We start from the raw sequence: 20,926 nt of genomic DNA on the forward strand, positions 1-20,926 counted from the left end.
TCTGATTAATCATTGTATTTGCAGTATAAGCCAACCCTTTTATGTCGGCCCATTTGCTGAGCAAATGGAATCAGTGAAGAAAAGAAATTTTTCATTAAGTCAACTAATCTATAATTTGTATTTTGAACTCATCTACTTTTGAGTGGGAAAGGCATTCCTCTTAATAATTATCCAAAACCTCAGGGGTAACACTCAAAAGTGTTCTAGACGAAATAGCATGTGTGGTCACCCTATCGATTCTGACAGAAGAGAAAATAGTTACTCTCATATGTTTTCCTATTTTCTCCCATAGCACGCCTTCCTCTGCTACATCCGCAAAAGCCTAGGATTTCTGATATTTGGTGCATGAAGTCTTATAATTTGCTAATAGAAGTTAGAGTTGGAAGCTCTGAATTCTTTCCTCAACTGCAAAAGTATATCCTTCCCTTTGAACCAGTCACTACATCACTCTGGCCTTTCATTATAAGAAGATACTATTTCATAATAAAACTTGTTAACTAGTAAAAGTAGTAAACTAGGAAACCTCATGCATTAGTAACCCTTGTGAACACAACTTCGGGGCTGTGGCGCAGGATGACAAACAGTGACTGGCCTGGCACCATGTGACTGGTCTTTATACCAGGTCTCATCGTTTTGGAGCTGAGTCCTCTGTAAACAGGAATCTGGAGTTCCCATTGTGGCTCAGTGGGTTAAGAACCCAACATGAGAATGCAGGTTCATCCCTGGCCTTGCTCAGTGGGTTCAGGATCTGGCATTGCCATGGCTGTGGTGTAGGCCTCAGCAGCAGCTCCAGTTGAACCCCTAGCCCAGGAACTTCAATATGCCACAGGCATGGCGGTAAAAAGAAAATTTAGAAGAAGAAAAAGAATCCTATGAACCTTACCAGGCCACTGTTGCATGAAGACAGGGAGGGGAGAAACTAACGACTGTGGAGCATACGCCGGGCACTGGGCTAGGTATTTTCTACACACCGGTCACTCAATACAACCATCTGCACTTCACAAAGGAGAACCGAGGCTCAGAGTGGTGAAAGGTGGCAGAGTCCACTCCTTGTTCCCCAATATCCAATTTTTCTTTCTCCTTTTAATACTAGAAACTCCACAGTTTTAGGTGAGTCCATGACTCACCAACTAGAGACCGTAATTCTCAGATTCCCTCGCAGATAAGTGCATGATTCAGTAATCACGACTCAAACTGATGTGTGTGCCCTGTAGGTCCCGCCTTTTAGAGGAATACCTTCCACTGGCATCCCCAGCAGACAGGAACACCAATGTCCTGTTGAATCAGCGCTCACCATCCAGGTAAGACCAACCTTAGGCTATGGCAAAACCCAAGTCCTCCAGGGACCGCATGAAGCCGTCTAAAAGCCTGGATTGTTAAGTGAAAGAGAAACAAGAAGCAATGTATTTTATTTCAGCCATTGTTTTGATCTCTGTGAAAGCAGGTAAACAAGTACTCTAACTAATCCATTAATTTGTCAGAGATCATCCAGCAGCAAGTAGCAGACCTGAGACCTCAAGGTGTTTCAAATTCTACTCTCTCACTTCCTGACACACACTCTAAGGAAGAGATCCTTACGAATGGAGAATGTTCTTTTTATTCCTGACATTCCTGTGTATTCTAAGAGCTCAATAAATATTTGAAAATGAGAGTTCATTCTGGCAATTTTATGTCCTTATTTAGTGAAGAACCAAAGCTATGCTTCCTCCAACGTTGAGCATAATCTATCTCCGTTGTGAAGAATGTCACGCTTTTTACAAGTTGGGTTCTGCGTATGCTCTGTTTTGAGGTTCTGACTCATTTTCTTTGGAACATACAACGATTTGAGGGATGTTAAATTTACTGATTGTTTTCCAATGCAGTGTTTTCTGAACATATTTTTCCTGTACCTTGTACAGATGCCTACCTTCTTGCCATCTTTATATAGCTCTTCCTATTCATGCTAAAAATAGGAACACACGCAGCTAATATTAAGCCAATATCTACTGCTATGGTCATACTGGCTGGTAATAAAATATTGAAATCTTTCCATGTTCCTTGGGAAACAGCCAACACCCTATGTCCTCTGAGGTCTCCCAGCTGCTCTGGCCTCTATAGTTTCTCCTTCGGCACCCCTGGACATCCCCACCACCCAGAAACCAGGGAGAGCTACAGCTGCTGGCCTACACCACAGCCACAGCAACACCAGACCCGAGCCACGTCTGCGACCTATACCATAGCTCACAGCAAAGCCGGATCCTTAACCCACTGAGAGAGGCCAGGGATGGTTCCTAGTCGGATTCATTTCCACTGCACCATGATGGGAGCTCCCCATTACTAATTTTTTTTTTTTTATGATTGATGGATGGCTTTATTACTATTTTTTTAATAATGATTTTTATTTTTTTCCATTATAGCTGGTTTACAGTGTTCTGTCAATTTTCTCCTGTACAGCAGGGTGACCCAGTTACACATACATGTATACATTCTTTTTTCTCACATTATCAGGCTCCATCATAAGTGACTAGACATAGTTCCCAGTGCTACATGGAAGGATCTCATTGCTAATCCATTCCAAATCATTACTAAATATTTTTAATGTCACTTCCGGGAGCACTTCCAGACTATGGCTGGCAGAATAACATGGTGATAGCTTCTATAGTTCTTCATTTCAACAGTTCTTTGAGAAACCTATCAGTGTAAAGATACTATCCTCCTGATAGTTTTATGTCTTCACAAAAACTTTATGTATACATCCACAGTTCAAGGCACACATTGGTAAAATTCTTGCAAGGCATTCCCACCAAACCCCGCTTATCACTCACACACACACACACACACACACACACACAATTGTTAGGCTAACACAAAACTGCAATATAGGGAATTAAATTTAATATAATTCAAATTTATTCAAAAAGATGCTATTGTTTAACTGCTTTTCCCCCAAAATTCCATGTTCTCAAAATGAAAAGTATTCTCTTTGTCTACATGGTGTCATTTTACGTACTCTAAAGCTGGAGTCCATTCTTCTCATAAAGCCACACTTGCACTGTTAATTATGGAACAGAGCCTTACTCAAGTAAACTAAAATGTGTTTCTCCTTTCCACCTTCTGACAATTATAACAAAATGTATACAGCTTTCATTGTCATCTTACTTGAAAAATATATTAGAGAGTGTATGATATAAATATTGTCTGGTATGTTACCAACACAATAAATATACCTCTAAACTGGGAGTTCCTGCCATGGCACATGGGTTAAGAATCTGACTGTAGTGGCTTGTGTCACTGTGGAGGTTCAATCCATGGCCCAGGAACTTCTAAATGCCCTGGGTGCAGCCTTTTAAAAAAATGTATACATGTATATACATATACATATAAATGTGTGTGTATGTGTGTATAGATGTGTGTATATATGCATACACACACACACACACATACACAGACTGCAAATCTTGTCCTGCTCTCCTCCTTTGTTTAAGATTCTGTGTGGTTGGTTCTTCCATGCAAATCTGGGTACCATTCTGTTACTTGCCCATTTCCTGGATTATAAGCTTTGTGAAGGTAAAGAAATGATTGGTCCCTTTTCCCTGCTGAATCTTCACTTAGGCTTTCCTTTAGTACTGTGATTGTTGCGTAAATCAATGTTTAAAGAGGAATTGGGGCTTTCTTCATAAAAACAATCCTTTCAGTTTGAGGAAGTTCACATATACCTAAAAAGACTAAAACAAAGAAAATTTGTATTTCTATTTACTATGTGTAAACATATAAATGCCTCTTACATCTTAGAATGCAGCCTATGTTTATATGTCATGACCTATAAAATAGGAAAAATGATTATTTATTCAATTGAATTAAATGTTGAGGACTGTGGAACAAAGAAGAAATTATAAACACTATGCATTATAATTAATTTTTAGTAGTAAGTCAATAGACATTTAGTTTTATAAATTTATGTCTTTTCCCCATTAAGCACACTTTTGATAAATATTTTTGAGATTAAAAAATGCCCAGAGTATGATTGAATTATACTCTTTTTTTAAGAGATGATCCATATTTAATTTGCCACTTTCCTAAATGTCATGATTTGAGTGTCTTTTAATAATGTTAGTGTAGGTATTTTTTAATCCAAGGAAACTGTAATCACATCTCTCATGTCATAAAAGAGATATAAATATTCATATGTACATTTAAAACTAAAAGGGCTAGATGAATCTCAAACCTTAAGATAGAAACAAATAATCAGTGTAATTAATTACATCACAGTTAATTAGGAATCTCCTTTGAAGACTCTTATTTATATATACCATGATACCTGGTGATAGTTCTACTCTTGAGTGGTAAGAATTATTCCGTATTCTTGATGGAAACCATGAGACAAGCACTCAAATAATGACTTCATTCAAAATTAAGGCCTGAAAATGAGAGAGGGGCCTTCAGCCTTCCGAATTCCTTTTTTGAACCAAATATGTGGAACACTTTCTCAAACAGAAAATCGAATACATTTCTCGTTACAAATAGAGTTGCTGTCTTTAGACTATTTCTGCGTAGGCTTTCCTGCTGAAATCTGAGATCACATTTTATGAAGGAAGCCAAAGATTAGAGCAGGCAAATTTATCAGCACTACTTGTTTTTATGAAAAAAAGACATGTAGTGGCGACACACAGACTGCCTGCCTGAAAAAAGAAAATCGAGAGGGTTGCAAGTAAAGACGTGCAAGTTTAAGGAGGGTGGGGGTCAGATCTGTAGAGGTAGCCTTGAACTAGCGTGAAGACATGGAGTTTCCAGGGATAAAGAGTAGTCCAAAGAAGAGGCTACTCTGTGAAAAGACAACCCATAAAGTGGGAGAAGATATTTGCAAATCACACATCTCATAAGGAGCCTATCCAGAATATGTAAAGAACTCTTACAGGAGTTCCCTGATGGCTCAGTGGGTTAAGGATAGTGTCACTGATGTGGCTCATGTCACTCTTGTGGTGCACGTTCGATTTCTGGCCTGGGAGCCTCCACATGCTGGGAGTGCATTGAAAAACAAAGAAACAAACAAAAAACGCCAAAAGACAACTTAACATTAAAAATAAGCAAAGGGTAGCGTTGCTGGTGGCCTAGTGGTTTAGGACTCACTGTAGCTCAGGTTCCATCCAGAGGCAGGGAACTTTCACATGCAGCAGGCATGTCCAATAACAACAACAATAATAGGTAAAGGGTTTTAATGAACATTTCTCCAAAGGAAATAGAAGAGTGGTTTATAAGCTTATGAGAAGATACCCCACACTATTGTCTTTAGGGAAATGTCAATCAAAACCACAAAACTTTTCACTGCTGGACAATCTTTAATCAAAACAAACAAACCAACCAAAAAACCCACAAATCTACAGAGACAGAAAGTAGATTAGTGGTTCCTAGGTCTTTGGGTGGGAAGATGAGGGGAATGGGGAAATGGGAATACAAGCCTTCCTTAGAGGACAGAGAAAATATTCTAAAATTAGACTATAGTGATGGTCGCAGAACTCTGCAAATACATTTTAAACACTGAATGTGTGCTTTAAACTGGTGAGTTGCATCATCTGTGAATTAGATCTCAATAAAGCTATGACAAGAGAATGAATTACTACACATTTTATCAACATTGTTTTCATCCTTTTACTTCCTTCTTCAAAATGTGTCTCATTCCTTTAACTGGCCATAATTCTTGAGTAAAACGTATGTCCTTTGTACCTGAGTAAATTGAGTTGACTATTTTCTATTTTTCTCTTAAAAACCAAATAACTAAGTTGGCATGTCGCTTCCTCCTCTTTCTGGTGTCAGGGATTACTGTTCTAAAATTGGAATCTAAATGAAACAATCTCCACAGAGATATCTGAGTAATCCTCCAAACAGAAAAAAGTTATTTTTGTTAATCGTCCATGAGACTTCCTAACCTACACTGTACTAAATTTGCTTACACCCAAAACTGCCATCAGTCTGTCAATCTCACTAATATAAAGATATATCATTCATTAAAATAGCTTCTGGTTAGACATTTTTGGATTGCTAAATCTATTTTTTTTTTTTTAATCTGAATGCAATCTTTCCTCATTTCAGGCACTCACGCATCTCTGGAGATGAGAAAATGAGGACAGAAGACAAACAATCTCCAAATACTTGGTGGAAAATAGAAACTTCTTTTTGTCTGTAAGGCTTATTTTTGTACTTTTTCTTTTTCTTCTTCTATTTTTCCCCCCAGAGTAAAATTTCCTCCATCGCTGGCTCTAAAAGTGCGATCAGAGTCTCAAAAATACCACACTGTATCATTTGCTTGGACATTTGCTCAGAAGAGGATTAACTTGGAGAAGAGTTTGGGAGGTTACAAATGACTCAGATACAAGATGAGTCAGTAAACGTTGCTAAAACTGTGGTTCCTTTCACTACAACATCAGAGATACTGGATTTCTTTGCAACTTGGCTACCATGAACATCCATTGATTCATTTAATGGATTCCTTGTGAGTATGATAATCAGACAGAGACAGAAATTTCTTAGTATATCAATAAATTCTACCAGTCATTATTGGATACTTGAAAAAATAACAAAAACAAAAAACCAAAAACCACTAGACTCAGAAAGCAAAGCTTTAAGTACACAGCAATGTTTGTGTTATTGAACAGCCATCTAGGAAGAAAGATACTCTCTGCTGGATCTTTGTTTACTCAATAATGAACCTAGATCAAAGGAACTTTATTAAAAAAAAATTTTTTTTTTTTTCAGAAAACTTACTTGGGGAGCCCACCTCTCCTCAAGCCACGGCTTGGAAACTTTTCTGATTACCTTCACATCAGGAAATAGCACTTTTAACAGAATACTTTTGAATAAAAGCACACACTAATGACTAACATTACTGAACTCTTTGTATGCTCCAGGCACTGTTTAAGAATTTTCCATGTATTAGCTAAGTTCAACCTCACAACCAATTTATGAGATAAGTACTATTATTTATACCACTTTACAAATGAGGAAATTAAGGTACAGGATATACAGTAAGTAGCAAGAGAGCAATTTGAAGCCTAGGCAGTCCCACTCCAGAGCAAATCTTCTTGTTCTTATTATTATTAATATAGTATGGTTGATTTTCAATGTTGTGCTAATTTCTATTGTACAGCGAGGTGGCTTAGTTATACATATATGTGCATTCTTTTTTTTTTTTTTTTTTAAATTCCTCTATTGCTGCACCATACTGTTCCTAGGTCCAAAGTCTTTCCTGGGAAGAAAGGAAACTCAATTCCATTTAGTCTCATGAGTAGATCTTTAAGATAAAGAGAAGTCTAGTTAGCATTGATTCTGAAGATCTGTGGGTGTTTTTTTGCAATGAAATTTCTAGGACCCATCTGAAAACCTTACAAAATTGAAAGGCAAGAGTGTTACACTATAGGTGCTGTGTTTATCTAGTTGAGTCAAATCAACAATTAATTGTTTGGTTACCTAAATGAATGGAATGATTGTCTTTGTCAGGAATAGAAAGGGGGTTCCTAATATATAAAGTCCTAAAGAGTATCTTCATTTACAGAGTGACTAAGTTTATGCCAGAGATGACCACAGTTTTGCATTCAAGACCAAAGAAAACTATAAGGGCTTGAACAATTTGGGATCCAGTTGGAAGCAAAACCACTTAATTCAGATGTATTTTCACAACTTCAAAGTAGTTTATTATGTTTCTCCTTGTCTTACGACTGATAACTAAGAGCTTTATGTATTTAAAGCATTTCAAAAACCACAAGCAAATAACAATAAAACCGAGAACAGAGATTCTGACCTATTGAGACACTGGTGTTATTTTCTAAAATGTGTGACATGATCAGTAGTCCCCCTGCAAGAGTCCAGGAACACAATAATGGGGAATTAGAGCTATTTCTAATATTTTTATTTCTAATATTTTTAAAAGATGAGTAAAATAATGATTTCATAAGGTTATACAAACTAGTTAAGTATCCATTTCTTTGCTCTTTATTGTAATATATCAACAGTGTGGTTATCACACTGGTAATTCTCTCTGAACGCCCAACAAAGGGACTGTTTCATTCATCTATCTTGGGAGAGTACTCAGTACATGGCTGGCACATGGTAGGAAGTAAACAGTTATTTAGTCAAGTGACTGCATGCCAACAGAAGCTCTGATTGGCTGCTGATGACATCATAGAGATTCCTGGGGTTTATTAGATGAAGCAGATGGTTACCAGAGTGTTCCGACATGCTAGAGTTTTAACAATCCCAGTTTTATCAATCTAACACATAATTAACATCATGCATAAATACAGAGTGGCTGCTACATTTTAGGGGGCAATAATAACAGTGAATGGTGTTGAAGTGTCTGTGTATGACTTCCATTATTGTTTATCGGTATCAACTAACATTTTTGCTTCTTAGCATCAGAACCACAACACTGGTCTGTGCAGTTTTTATATTGTCAACTTTTTGATAACGATTTTTATCTGATAAATATAGGGCTTGAATTTGCAAGAGAGAAAAAGAGGACACAATGGCAATTGACACTCTCCCAATATCTGCAATTTGGTGAGATAAACTCAGTAAAAGGACTGCAGGCCATTGGGGAAGATGATAAAAGGAGTTACCATGGATGGAAAGGTACAGCTATTTCTGTACCTGGAAAATATAGACATTTCTGAGCCTGCAGGTCATGGCTAACAGTTCCTGAACTGTCGCCACAAGACCTGGACTGAAGTCAGAGATAGGAAGCACCCCCGCCAACAAGCCCCTGCTTCTCCACCACCATTCCTGTCTCCTCCATCCCTCCACCCCTACCTGTCCCACTGCTCTGTAGCCTGATGCCAACTCAAATCCAGCTTTACCAGATTCTCCAGGGCTCAGGCACAAGTAATAAAGAGAAACCTTGTTTCCTGTGGCCTTTATGCAAGATGGGATGAGCAAGCCTAAAAGGAAAAAAGGTGATTGGCTGATTGGCAGAGCAGGATGCCGGCATTCCTGGGTCCTCTCACTACATGCCTTCAAAAATGCCTTTCTTAACTGTCCACCATCACATAACTTGCATTGCTCTTTAAATCAAATCGCTGAATATTTAAAGACTGAGTCTCAATCACCAAACCACCAAGGTGATAAGAACCTGCACTGGAGGGAAAGGAGCCTGCTTTGAGAACAGGGCATGGGTGTATCTTCTTTATATTCTGCTACATTTTCCAAAGTTTCCAAATACGGAAATAGAGAGGGACTGCTTTTGTAATTAGAGAGCAAAACAATAAAGCTGTAAAGAATACAGAAGGGAGAACCAAGAAAACATCTTCACCGCTGTTGGAAACAGTTTGAACTCCAACCTTTGGAGGATGAGTGTTATTACCACCCAGGGGAGCGTTAGGCTAGGAGTAAGTATGCCTCGCAAGGTGGTTCCGAGTACGTTTTCCAGGGCAGATTGTTAGTACACTTCCTCTCCTGAGGCTGACTTCCTCTCTGATAGGAGAGACGTGAGGAACCCGGGGAATAGGAGTCTGTCCCAATGTCTGTCCCCTCATATTCATTCACTTAATTAGCAAATACTGAGCATCTGCTATAGTCCAGATAAAGCCTACATACTTCGAATATCATAGAGGACAGTATTGCCATGGTCTCTGTGTCCTGGAAGCTGGCTGTCTCGTCGAGAGGATGGGAGAAAAAGCAACATATAAAATAAATTTTTTTATTTTTGTCTTTGTGGGCCCACACCCGCAGCATGTGGAAGTTCCCAGGCGAGGGGTCAAATCAGTGCTGTAGCCGCCGGCCTACGCCATAGCTAGAGCAACGTGGGATCCTTAACCCACCTAGCGGGTCCAGGGATCGAACCCAAGTCCTCAGGGATACTAGTCAGGTTCCTTATGGCTGAACCACAATAGGAACTCCCAGATAAAATAACTGAAACATTTAATCTCCATTATGAGGGGATCTATCCCCTCCAGCCAAAGACCACCCAGGGCTGCATGGAGGAGAACACACACTATGTGGTACTGCAGGTGTCCCAGTGAGAGGGTGTTGGGTGATCACCTCGGCAGCACATATACTAAAACTGGAACGATACAGAAAAGATTAGCTTGGGCCCTGCACAAGAATGGCACGCAAATTCATGAAGCATTCCATGTTAAAAAAAAAAAAAAGGAAAAGAAAAGAGAGGGTGTTGGAAAGAACCCTGTTAGAAGAACCTGGATGCATGATTTGGGGGAGGGTCTAAGGAAGTGGGGCTTTGCTCCCGTGGAATGCTGCCAGAAATTAGGGGGCACTTCCCTACCTGGGTACAGACACCACGGTCACTCAGGAGTAAGAGAACGAATATTTGCTACTCTGTGGCTTGGACAGTGACCTGGCTCTGTCTGTCTGAGACAAAAATGGTGACGCGGTCTTGCTTTGCCTCATTTTATCTTGGCCTCAGAGCAGCCTTGTCTTGATATTCTGTGAGACTGCCCACAGCGGCCCAGCTATGAATGCCAGGACAGCTTCCACATGTCTGTGGCTCCTCTTTTTTTGCTTTGTTATGTTGTTGTTTTTCTCTTCTCAAAGGAAGCACATGAGGGGCTGCAACAACAGATGCACCACAGGGGAGGCATCTGTATGGGGAGGGGGTCTTCAGGGATTACTAGTGTCTTCCCCAGAACTGTCCACGAGGAGTCCTTAGAGCATTAACTGGTTATGCAACTAGGTATCACTCTGTCTTATGCATAAAGAGGGTGTGTGTGTGTGTGTGTGTGTGTGTGTGTAGAATGTTCTAGGCTAGGTGATTTTTTTTAAAGTCCATTTTTCTCAGCCTGTCTGTGTTATTCTCTCTTCTGCACCTGACAAGACACCACAGGCATGTCCAGTGACAGAGCAGTTGCCCTGCAGACATTTTCAGAAATAGTTTCGAAGATCATCTATTTACAATTAGCTGTAACACAGGTGTAAGAGGCTCCAAATACACAAAGGCAAGTTCCAGGAGTTCGACTCCATCTGAAGACAGCTGTAATATTGACCGGAGTTTAAATAATGGTATCAAACATGGTAAAAACCAAAACAAATTAAACATAATGAACTATGGTGTGTTTTTTTTTTTTTAATTCCCTCACCCTTCTTAAATTTACTGCTTTCTTAGCTTTCTATTTTTATTAGAAAAACTCTATTAGGAAGATGTTTGTGCCCTGTGAATGCTGTCTCGAGTGCCATGGCAACCACTTGCTCTTATTTGAGCATTTTATCTAGATGGTACATTTAGAAAATGTTTTTAAATGAGTTTAAAATGATAGGTGTATTTCAGTAATAACTTTAGACATGGAATTCTTGCTCACTCAGAGAGCCACTCAGTTCAGTGTGAGTGAGAGGTGAGTGGAAGCTAAGGAGGTGACTGGTGTCGCTCACCAACCATGAGGGGCTTATAGACCTTCTCCTGTTAGAAGATAAGCTTTCCATCACCACCACACACATGTCCACAAGTACAGAGACAAGTGGCAAAGGACTGGCTTGTGTGTCTGGATGCCCTGGTTCCACACTCTGGCTTAGCTCCTAAGCATGTGACTGAGAGCTGCATGATTCAGCTTCCCCATGTAGACACCGAACGTCCACCCGCTTCACGCATCTGTGATTGGGGGTTTCCTTCTTCTTCTTTTTTCCTTTTTTTCTGGCCACACCCATGGCATGATGAAATTCTCAGGCCAGGGATCGAACCTGTGGCACAGCAGTAACCAGAGCCATAGCAGTGACAATGCCAGATCCCTAACCCACTGAGCCACCAAAGCACTCCAAATGTTTCCTTCTTGATGCTGTCCTCTCAAGAATGTTTCCCCTGTAGTGTGCCTTAGATGAAGCACCATGGTTAAGAGGTCAAGCCTGGAATGGAAACAAACCTGTGTTCAAACCCTGGCTGTGCTCACTTACTTGCCATGCTATGTGTCCTTAGAAAGGTCTTTATTTGTGGACTGGATCTTATAATAGTAACCACCTCAGAGGGTTGCTGGGAGAGCTGACACGAGTTTAATGTTAGTAACTACCTCATATGTTGGGTGAATTACATGAGACCATACACCTAAATCTGCTGAGTACCTTGCTTCAGCCATCAGAAGCAACCAATAAACATTAGCGAATATCCATAACAACAACAAAAGTTATCTTTCCTGTTAGAGGGACGCATAGTTAGCCAGGTGCGTTGAATTAAAAATAGACAAACAAAATTTTTAGGCTGAATTAAGGAAATCTTGACGCAAGGTATTTGCAGAATAGTGACACATAGTCATATTTCTTAACCTCTCTTGAAACAATTTAACATTCGTTTCCTAAAGTTTACTGCTTCATAGCACTAATCCTCACAAATGGGATTATTCGGGCCAGGGTAAAATGGCTTTATGTACAGCCAAGTTAGAAAAAAAAATTAAAATTAAAATTTAAAAAAATCACTCTATGTGATTGTGTCCCAGGTATAGGAGTTTTCAAGCTAATTTACCTGTGGTCAATGAATGCTTGCCTGCCAGATTTTACTCTACATCTTTATCTTACTGTTTAGTTTTATTTGTTTTAAATTCAGTGAATTGTTTTATATTTAGAGTTTACAACTATCGTCACAACCCAACTTTACAACATTTTCATCCCAAACCCCTAGTCCATCCCTCGCCGCATACTGTTTAGTTTCTTTAAAAGCAGCCTTCCCTCTGTATCACCCCCTGTGCTAAGTTACCTACATGTAGGCAGAGTCATATTTGCATGTTTTGGCCTCAGTTGTATTAACACCTGCCAATCTGTTATAACAGCCCTGTACATAGATTAAATTCATATTAATATCAAGATTGGGAGTTCCCGTTTTGGCGCAGTGGTTAACAAATCCGACTAGGAACCATGAGGTTGCGGGTTCGGTCCCTGCCCTTGCTCAGTGGGTTAACGATCCGGCGTTGCCGTGAGCTGTGGTGTAGGTTGCAGACGCGGCTCGGATCCCGCATTGCTGTGGCTCTGGCGTAGGCCGGTGGCTACAGCTCCGATTCAACCCCTAGCCTGGGAACCTCCATATGCCTCGGGAGCGGCCCAAGAAATAGCAACAACAACAAAAAACAAAAAGACAAAAAAAAAAAAAAAAAAATCAAGATTGTTTTTGATCCCTCTGAATTTATTCAAGAAGACAATTTTGGAGTTCCCGTCGTGGCGCAGTGGTTAACGAATCCGACTAGGAACCATGAGGTTGTGGGTTCGGTCCCTGCCCTTGCTCAGTGGGTTAACGATCCGGCGTTGCCGTGAGCTGTGGTGTAGGTTGCAGACGCGGCTCGGATCCTGCATTGCTGTGGCTCTGGCGTAGGCCAGTGGCTACAGCTCCGATTGGACCCCTAGCCTGGGAACCTCCATATGCCGCGGGAGCGGCCCAAGAAATAGCAACAACAACAAAAGACAAAAAGACAAAAAAAAAAAAAAAGAAGACAATTTTAACATCTACATGTGTATCTATTATTTTTCCAGTTGCAAAATCATAAGAAATCATGAAAAATTCAAACATTGTGGTGTTAAAAAATGATTCATGGCCCTTGTTAAAGAGAGTAAGGCATATTTTTTTCAAGGGGGTGGCAGGGTGGCTAGTACAACAGGTCTTTGAGAGTTCCCATCGTGGCTCAGTGGTTAACGAATCCGCCTAGGAACCATGAGGCTGTGGGTTCAATCCCTGGCCTTGCTCAGTGGGTTAAGGATCCGGTGTTGCCGTGAGCTGTGGTGTAGGTCGCAGACGTGGCTCGGATCCCGAGTTGCTGTGTCTGTGGTGTAGGCTGGCGGCTACAGCTCCGATTGGACCCCTAGCCTGGGAACCTCCATATGCTGTGGGAGCGGCCCTAGAAAAGGCAAAAAGACCCAAAAAAAAAAAAAAAAAAAGCAGGTCTTTGGAGGAGAGACTCCACTCCAACAATAACAAGAAGTGCATATTTACATGCAAGGGGCAGACTGGGGTGTCAGCAGATGGAAAATTACTAAGAGGAAACATCAACAATAGGGGATTCCTAGTAGGAATCTAGACCCAACAGAATTCATGCTGAAGGCAGACCAGAGCGGTAAGATGTAGGGGATTGGGTGGGGGTGGGGATTTGATCAGATACCAAGGGTGGAGAATTTTCTTTAAACTGATTTAGCTGCGTTCTTGCTCAAACTGGATTCTGCAAAGGCAGAGAGAAAAACCCAAGAGACTTGGCTGAGCAGAGGGCTCAACTGATTGAAGTTAAATCAAGGAGAGAATTTTTGTCATTAAATAAATATCCTAAAATGATAATTTCCCAAAACCCCATCCATCCAGGGACCAAGTCTCTATTAATGAAGTACGCAGTCTTCTAAATTTCTTCTATGCCTATAGTAACTTTGTTAGGATGAAGACTAGGCTGTTATTACAAAGGGACTAAATTACTTTAAAAACAGAGCTTTATTTTTCTCTCACCTAAAAATGCTAATGTGAGAAAAGACTATATACCACATGATCCCAACTATATATAACATTCTGAAAAAGCCAAAGCTATGGAAACAGAAAAAAGGTCAGCGGTTGCCAGGGGATGTGGGGTTGCAGGGAGGGTAGGGGGAAGGATGAATAATCGGTGGATAATGGGGCATTTTTAGGGAAATGAAACTACTCTGTATGATATTGTAATGGTAAATACTTGCCATTACACATTTGTCACAACTCAGAGAATCTACAACACAGAGAGTGAGCCCTAATGAATACTGTGAACTTGAATAATAACCATCCCCTGCAACAAATGGATCCCATTAATGCATGATGTTGATAACAGAGGAGACTGCTTGGGGGGGGGGTGATGAGAACTCTCTGTCCTTTCTGTTCAACTTTTCTGTAAACCGGAAACTCCTTAAGAAAACAGAGTCTTTTAAAAAACGTTCAAGGTGAAAATTCCACCTGTTAGGGAAACTTCCAGCTGTTAGGGAAATTCTCCTCCATATGGTCACTCGAAGACCCAGGTTCCTTCCACGTCGTTGCTCTGCTATCCCTTTGGTATCGTCATCAACTGCATAGTTAGAGATAGGTCACCATCAAGTCCAGGTTCCAGTTGGTAGAAAGAAAGAAGTGAAAGTAGAGGACACAGGCCCTCGATCCGAACCCTAACCCACCCATGACTCCAAGCCACATTCTGTTGTGAGAATGTGGTCACTTGACCTCACTTCACTGCAAGAAAATCTGGGAAATTCCTACAGAGATTCCCAGGTGAAAGTTAAGAGTAGACTATGGTGAATCGAATGATTCACAAACATGCACCCAAATGTTCATACTGAATATTTTCATTATGTATTATATACATGCAAATGCCATAGTACATACTACTCTGCAACTTGCTTTTCCAAGTTTGATTAATCTCGGACATAGTTATATGATTTTCAAGTATGTGATTCTTTAGGATAGCAGTATATGATTCTTTTTACAGATTTGTCAAAATGGTTTAAAACTTTTAACCTTTCGTGATCTTTGTGTTGTTGCCATTTTTTTTCTTTCTTCTTCTTTTCAGGGCTGCCCCTACGATATATGGAAGTTCCCAGGGTAGGGGTCGAATCGGAGCTGCAGCTGCCAGCCTATACCACAGCCATGGCAACACTGGAGCCAAGCTGCTTTTGGGACCTACTCAGCAGCTTGCAGCAGCATGTGGATCCTTAACCCACTGAGCAAGGCCAGGGATTGAACCCGCATCCTCACGAATACCATGTCGGGATTTCAACCTGCTAAGCCACAGTGGGAACGCCTCCAACTTTTTTTCTATTTCACTTCTCCAAACTGGTCTACATCTTTTAATTACATGTTTTCATAGTGGTCTGTACTTCTCTTTCATTTGGAATTAAATGTAATTTGAATAATTTGCCATGTTTGGAGCGGTTTTTTTTTTAATTTTAAATTAAACATGTAACAAAGTCATGAATTGTGTGATTTGTTGTTTGATATCTATTATTCTCTTCCAGCATATAAACTTGGTGAAAGTTTTCCATCAAAGCTGGCCTACAGCTGTCTTATTCACTAATGTATCCCCAGAACCCAGCCCCATACTTACTGCAGAATGAATACTCAGTAAATATATCAATTGAATGTTGAGTGCATGAATAACAAAATATCAAAACTGCCACAGACTTCTCAGTGTATTTCTAGAATAATTCTTAAAGTTGCTTCATCAAATTCATCAACATATTGTATTTTTATAGATATTGCCAAAATGCCCTGCAAGTAGTATGTACCAATTTAGTTTTTAAGATTTTTTTTACAACTAAAATAGGTAAGACAAAAGAGGGATGTTATTTTCATGTTCAATTCATTAATCTCTATAATTGTGAGGAGATAAGAAACATAATTTGGGGGAGTTCCTGCTCAGTAGAAATGAATCTGACTAGTATCCATGAGGATGTGAGTTCAATCCCTGCCATAGCTCAGTGGGTTAGGGATCTGGCGTTGCTGTAGCTGTGGTGCAGGCCAGCAGCTATAGCTCTGATTGGACCCCTAGCCTGGAAACTTCCATATGCCATGGGTGTAGCCCTAAAATAAAAGCAAAAAAAAAAAAAATGTAATTTTGGTTTGGAGAGAAATTTTAAAAAGATAAAATAGAGCCCCCTTTAAATGAGAGATTTGGTCTATTGGACTTTGTAAAAATTTCAAGCGTTACTTGATCTTTGACTCAGCTCAAATACGTACTATCATCTGCATGTGGTGTGCTGTTGCATTTACTCATATTTTTCCCCAAAAAACTGAGATTAGATAGTACATGTTTAAAACTACTTATTGAAATTTATTAGAATACAGAAAAGTACACATATCCTAAGTCTTTGGTTCAATGGATTTTCATAAACTGAAGTCACTCACGTAACTAGCACCAGGATCAAGAAACCAAACACTCTCAGCACCCCAGAAGCCCATCAAATAACAGGTTTTTGGTTTTTGAGTTTTTTTGGCCTTGTCTGCAGCATGCAGAAGTTCCTGGACCAGGGATTCAACTTGAGGCACAGCAGTAACAATGTGTGATCCTTAACTGCTAGGCCACCAGGGAACTCCTTGAATAATAGTTTTAATCTATTTAGGTATTGTCCTAATTACGTAAGCAAATTGATACTATTGTATTAGTAGTACTATGCATTCTATGTGAATATATTCCTAGAGATAATGCATTAGTAATCATAATAGTAGTGTTGTAATAGTAGTAATTTTAATAGCAGTAACAGTAGTGATAGGTATTTTGTAATAGCAGTAATGTACTACCTAGTAATATGCAACTTGTAATATTCATTTTAAATATATGAATATATTTAGAATACATTTGTAGTTACCCACATATATTATTGCACAGGAGTTCATCCCAAAGTTTTCTCCTGAATTTTTTCATCCTTACAGTCTGTATTTTTAAAGACAGGTCACTGAAGATAAATAGAAGACCCCTCGCGTCATGCATGGCTAAATTAAAATCCATGATTACCCTGCACATTCTTAGTGGTTTCTAGATAGCACAGAGAGCCAACCACGCAGGTCGTGGAAACAGCTGAGGACTCTATATGACAGGCAGTGACGCAGGATGATTCAGGCGTGAGGGCTATTTTTAGAGTAAGCAAGTGCTAGATGTGTAAACAGACTAATAAATAATCTCCTTGGAAGAGGAAGGAGAAACGGAAAAGTGAATCTGAGTCGCTGGCCCTTCATCTGTCCAAACTGTACTACTCACAGTCCAAATGGAGTGTCAGCCGGTGTCCCCGTAGTTATGGTTCTTGGACTCTGTGTGCCTGCAGAATTCCTATGCGCTAAGCCCTCTGGAGGGAACGCAGGGTCACTGTGAAATCACACAGTTCAGATTGGGACTTGAACCCAGCCAAGACCCAGACTGGAACTTGAACCCACTGTCTTTATTTCTTCTACTTTTTTTTTTTTTTTTTTTTTTTTTTTTTAGGGCCACACCTGCAACATATGGAAGTTCCTGGGCTGGGAGTCAAATATAAGCTACAGCTGCCAGCCAATGCCACAGCCACAGCAACGTGGGATCTGAGCCACATCTGAGACATACACCATAGCTTGCGGCAATGCCAGATCCTTAACCCACTGAGCAGAACCAGGGATTGAACCCATATCCTCTTGGATACCATGTTGGGTTCTTCACCTGCTGAGCCACAATGGGAACTCCTAACCCACTGTCTTTAGTTTAAACATCACACACCTGGTCTCAGGACTTACTGAAGTTCACATTCTTTACATTTTAGCACGGAAGGAATTCAGAGAGAGGTAAAGCGATAGATAAGTAAATTTATTGAGAGAAACAGACAGGAGTGTGGGCCATCTCAGAAGGTGAGAGGCCCTGAAATATGGGGTGGTGAGTTTTTATGGGCTGGGTAATTTCATAGGCTAATGAGTGGGAGGATTATTCTGACTACTTCAGGGAAGGGATGTGATTTCCAGAAATTGGGCCAACGCCCACTTTTTGGCCCTTTGGGCCTGGAACAGTCGTGGTGTTTGTGGGCGTGTCACTTAGCATGTAATGTATTACAATGAGGGTATAAGGAGGCTCAAGGTCTACTGAAGGTCAAATCATCCACCATCAGGGACCTCGCCGATCCTACCCAGGGTTTGTCACATCCTCAAAGGCTCTGTCATTCTTTTAAAGGTTGCACCCTGCCCCCTTCCCTCCTGTTTCAACTGCTCTTCACAAAGTGCTCCCAGGGAAGAAAGGAAGACATGCATACAATGGTTAAGGAAAGTTCCAGAGCCTGCAATGAGCACATACATCTCTTCTTTTCAGATCTTCTGTCACATTTTACTTTGACTTCAAACACAATTGCCATTTTCTTAGGCTTTTAAAAAGAGCTAGAAGTGATACTGTGTTTTAGGATTTTGTGTGGGTGATAATTATCTTTCACTCGAAGGTCCAAGTATGAAAGACAAGCATCTGTGAGCAGTATAAATGGAATCAAATGCAGAGGCTAACACAACACTCTGGTGAAAACAAAACCAACCAGAGAACGACAACAGCAAAATTTAGAAAAAGTATCTGTCCAATATTTATTTTAACAAATAATGACACACAAATTTGATTTTCGTTCGGTAGACCTCATCAACATTCAGAATATCCCAGTGAATTTGAGAAATTGTCTATAGAAGAAATTCAATAAACTAACATTCTATTGAAATACAATTCAATAGGTTGAAGTATAACACTTAAAGAAGATAATCAAATTTCTGTGTGATAAGCATTTTTTCAAATGTTTCTTATTTAATCCTTATAATGGTGCAATAAATCCATTACTATTATTATTGTCATTTTATAGTTGAGGATTCTGAAGCTCAAACAAGTTCAGTGACTAGCTCTCAATTACACACCTGGTGGCAGACTGAGGGAGACCAGAACTCAGATCTGTTTATTTATTTATTTATTTATTTTTGTCTTTTTGCTATTTCTTGGGCTGCTCCCATGGCACATGGAGGCTCCCAGGCTAGGGGTCAAATCGGAGCTGTAGCCACCGGCCTACGCCAGAGCCACAGCAACGCGGGATCCGAGCCACGTCTGCGACCTACACCACAGCTCACGGCAACGCCGGACCCTTAACCCACTGAGCAAGGCCAGGGACTGAACCCGCAACCTCATGGTTCCTAGTCGGATTCGTTAACCACTGCGCCACGATGGGAACTCCTCAGACCCATTTAAATCAAAGACAAAAGTTGTGGACTTACAAGCCATTCAACCCTCTACTTTCAGAGAGTAGCTGCTATGCACAGGTGCCAAAATTGCTCCATGGATGTTCCCATTGCATCATGGGTCAGCCAGTTTCCAGACAGGCTTAAAGCTTTCCCAAGGTCAAGCAGGTAAGAGGTATGAAGGTGGAGGGGAACAGGGTCTGTCTGTCAGTCTAACTCCAGACTCTACTGCTCCCTAAAATGGATTTTTATGCAGATGAAATACACCAGAAAATTAGCACACTAACTTTTGTGCCTTTCTTATAGGTGTCACAGAAACCAAGCAGCACACGTGCAGGGCTCTCCCTGGTACAAAACCTTGCCTGGTCCTCCCCCGACCCCCCCCCCCACCCTGTTCCTTATTCCTAGAAAAAGTCTTCAGCCTCCTAGACCTTCCCCAAGTTCCAAGGAGCAGATTCGAAAAGTTTCTAATCAGGAAAGTAAGGGAATGCAGAAAGAAAGGAAAAGCACTCAAGGAACAACAGTGCAGTGATAGAACTCCTAGTCTCATTTCTCCTCAAGGAATATACATAATAATATACAGGAGCTAAGACCACCCACAACCCCCCCCCACACACACACACACCAAGTGAGGCTGCACATAAGATTCCTGGAATACCATCTTGTTACCTTATCACCAACCAATCAGAAGAAAGTCACACATCCTGCAGACTTCCCCTCCCTCCCCCCAAATTTTGCTAATAAAAAAACTCCGGAAAACCATTGCGGAGTTCAGACTTTTAGGGGCATGGGCTCCCTGTTCTTTTCCTTGGCCCTTGCAATAAACTTTTCTCTGCTCCAAATTCCGACCTTTTGGGTTTTTTGGCCTCACTGTGAACTTGGGTTCGACAGCATAGTCATGAAGATTCTAGGTGAGGCATGGTTTTCTGCAGTTGAGCTCCTGGCTGCCCTGTTACTCGTGGGGCCAGGGCATGAGTAAACATGGCGACCCACATGCCATGTGACTAAACATTTGAGTATAAACCAAGCTAACACGTGGTTAAACAAATTATGTCATATCTTTCTGTTTAGATCGCTTTACCTTCATGACCTGGAAGGCAACATTTCCATTTCAGAGTCTTTGACTTCTTGGCATTACAAGGCATGTAGAGGCTGCACAGGGACCATGCTGGCCTTCCACTTTCCACGTATGAAGGGTCAGTGCTTCTAGTGAACCAGAGCTCTGTGCTAAGCTTCCCCCACCAGAGCCCTGGCTCCACAATCTGCTGTTGGAAAAAGGGACCCCAAAGTGAAGTCAGGACAAGCTCTGTAAATCAACCTGAGGCCACTGTG

The 20,926-nt window shown here is 40.6% G+C and overlaps 1 long non-coding RNA gene across 1 annotated transcript in view; it reads right to left on the reverse strand.

Annotated features, from left to right (window-relative positions):
- The window catches only part of LOC102166060, a 30,022-nt gene continuing 23,001 nt past the window's right edge, over positions 13,906-20,926 (reverse strand). Inside the window, exon 3 of the long non-coding RNA XR_002336378.1 lies at positions 13,906-14,957. This is a non-coding gene — a long non-coding RNA (uncharacterized LOC102166060). The remainder of the gene's footprint in view (positions 14,958-20,926) is intronic.

The sequence above is a fragment of the Sus scrofa genome, chromosome 10, assembly GCF_000003025.6.
Source record: "Sus scrofa isolate TJ Tabasco breed Duroc chromosome 10, Sscrofa11.1, whole genome shotgun sequence".
Lineage (NCBI taxonomy): Eukaryota > Metazoa > Chordata > Mammalia > Artiodactyla > Suidae > Sus > Sus scrofa.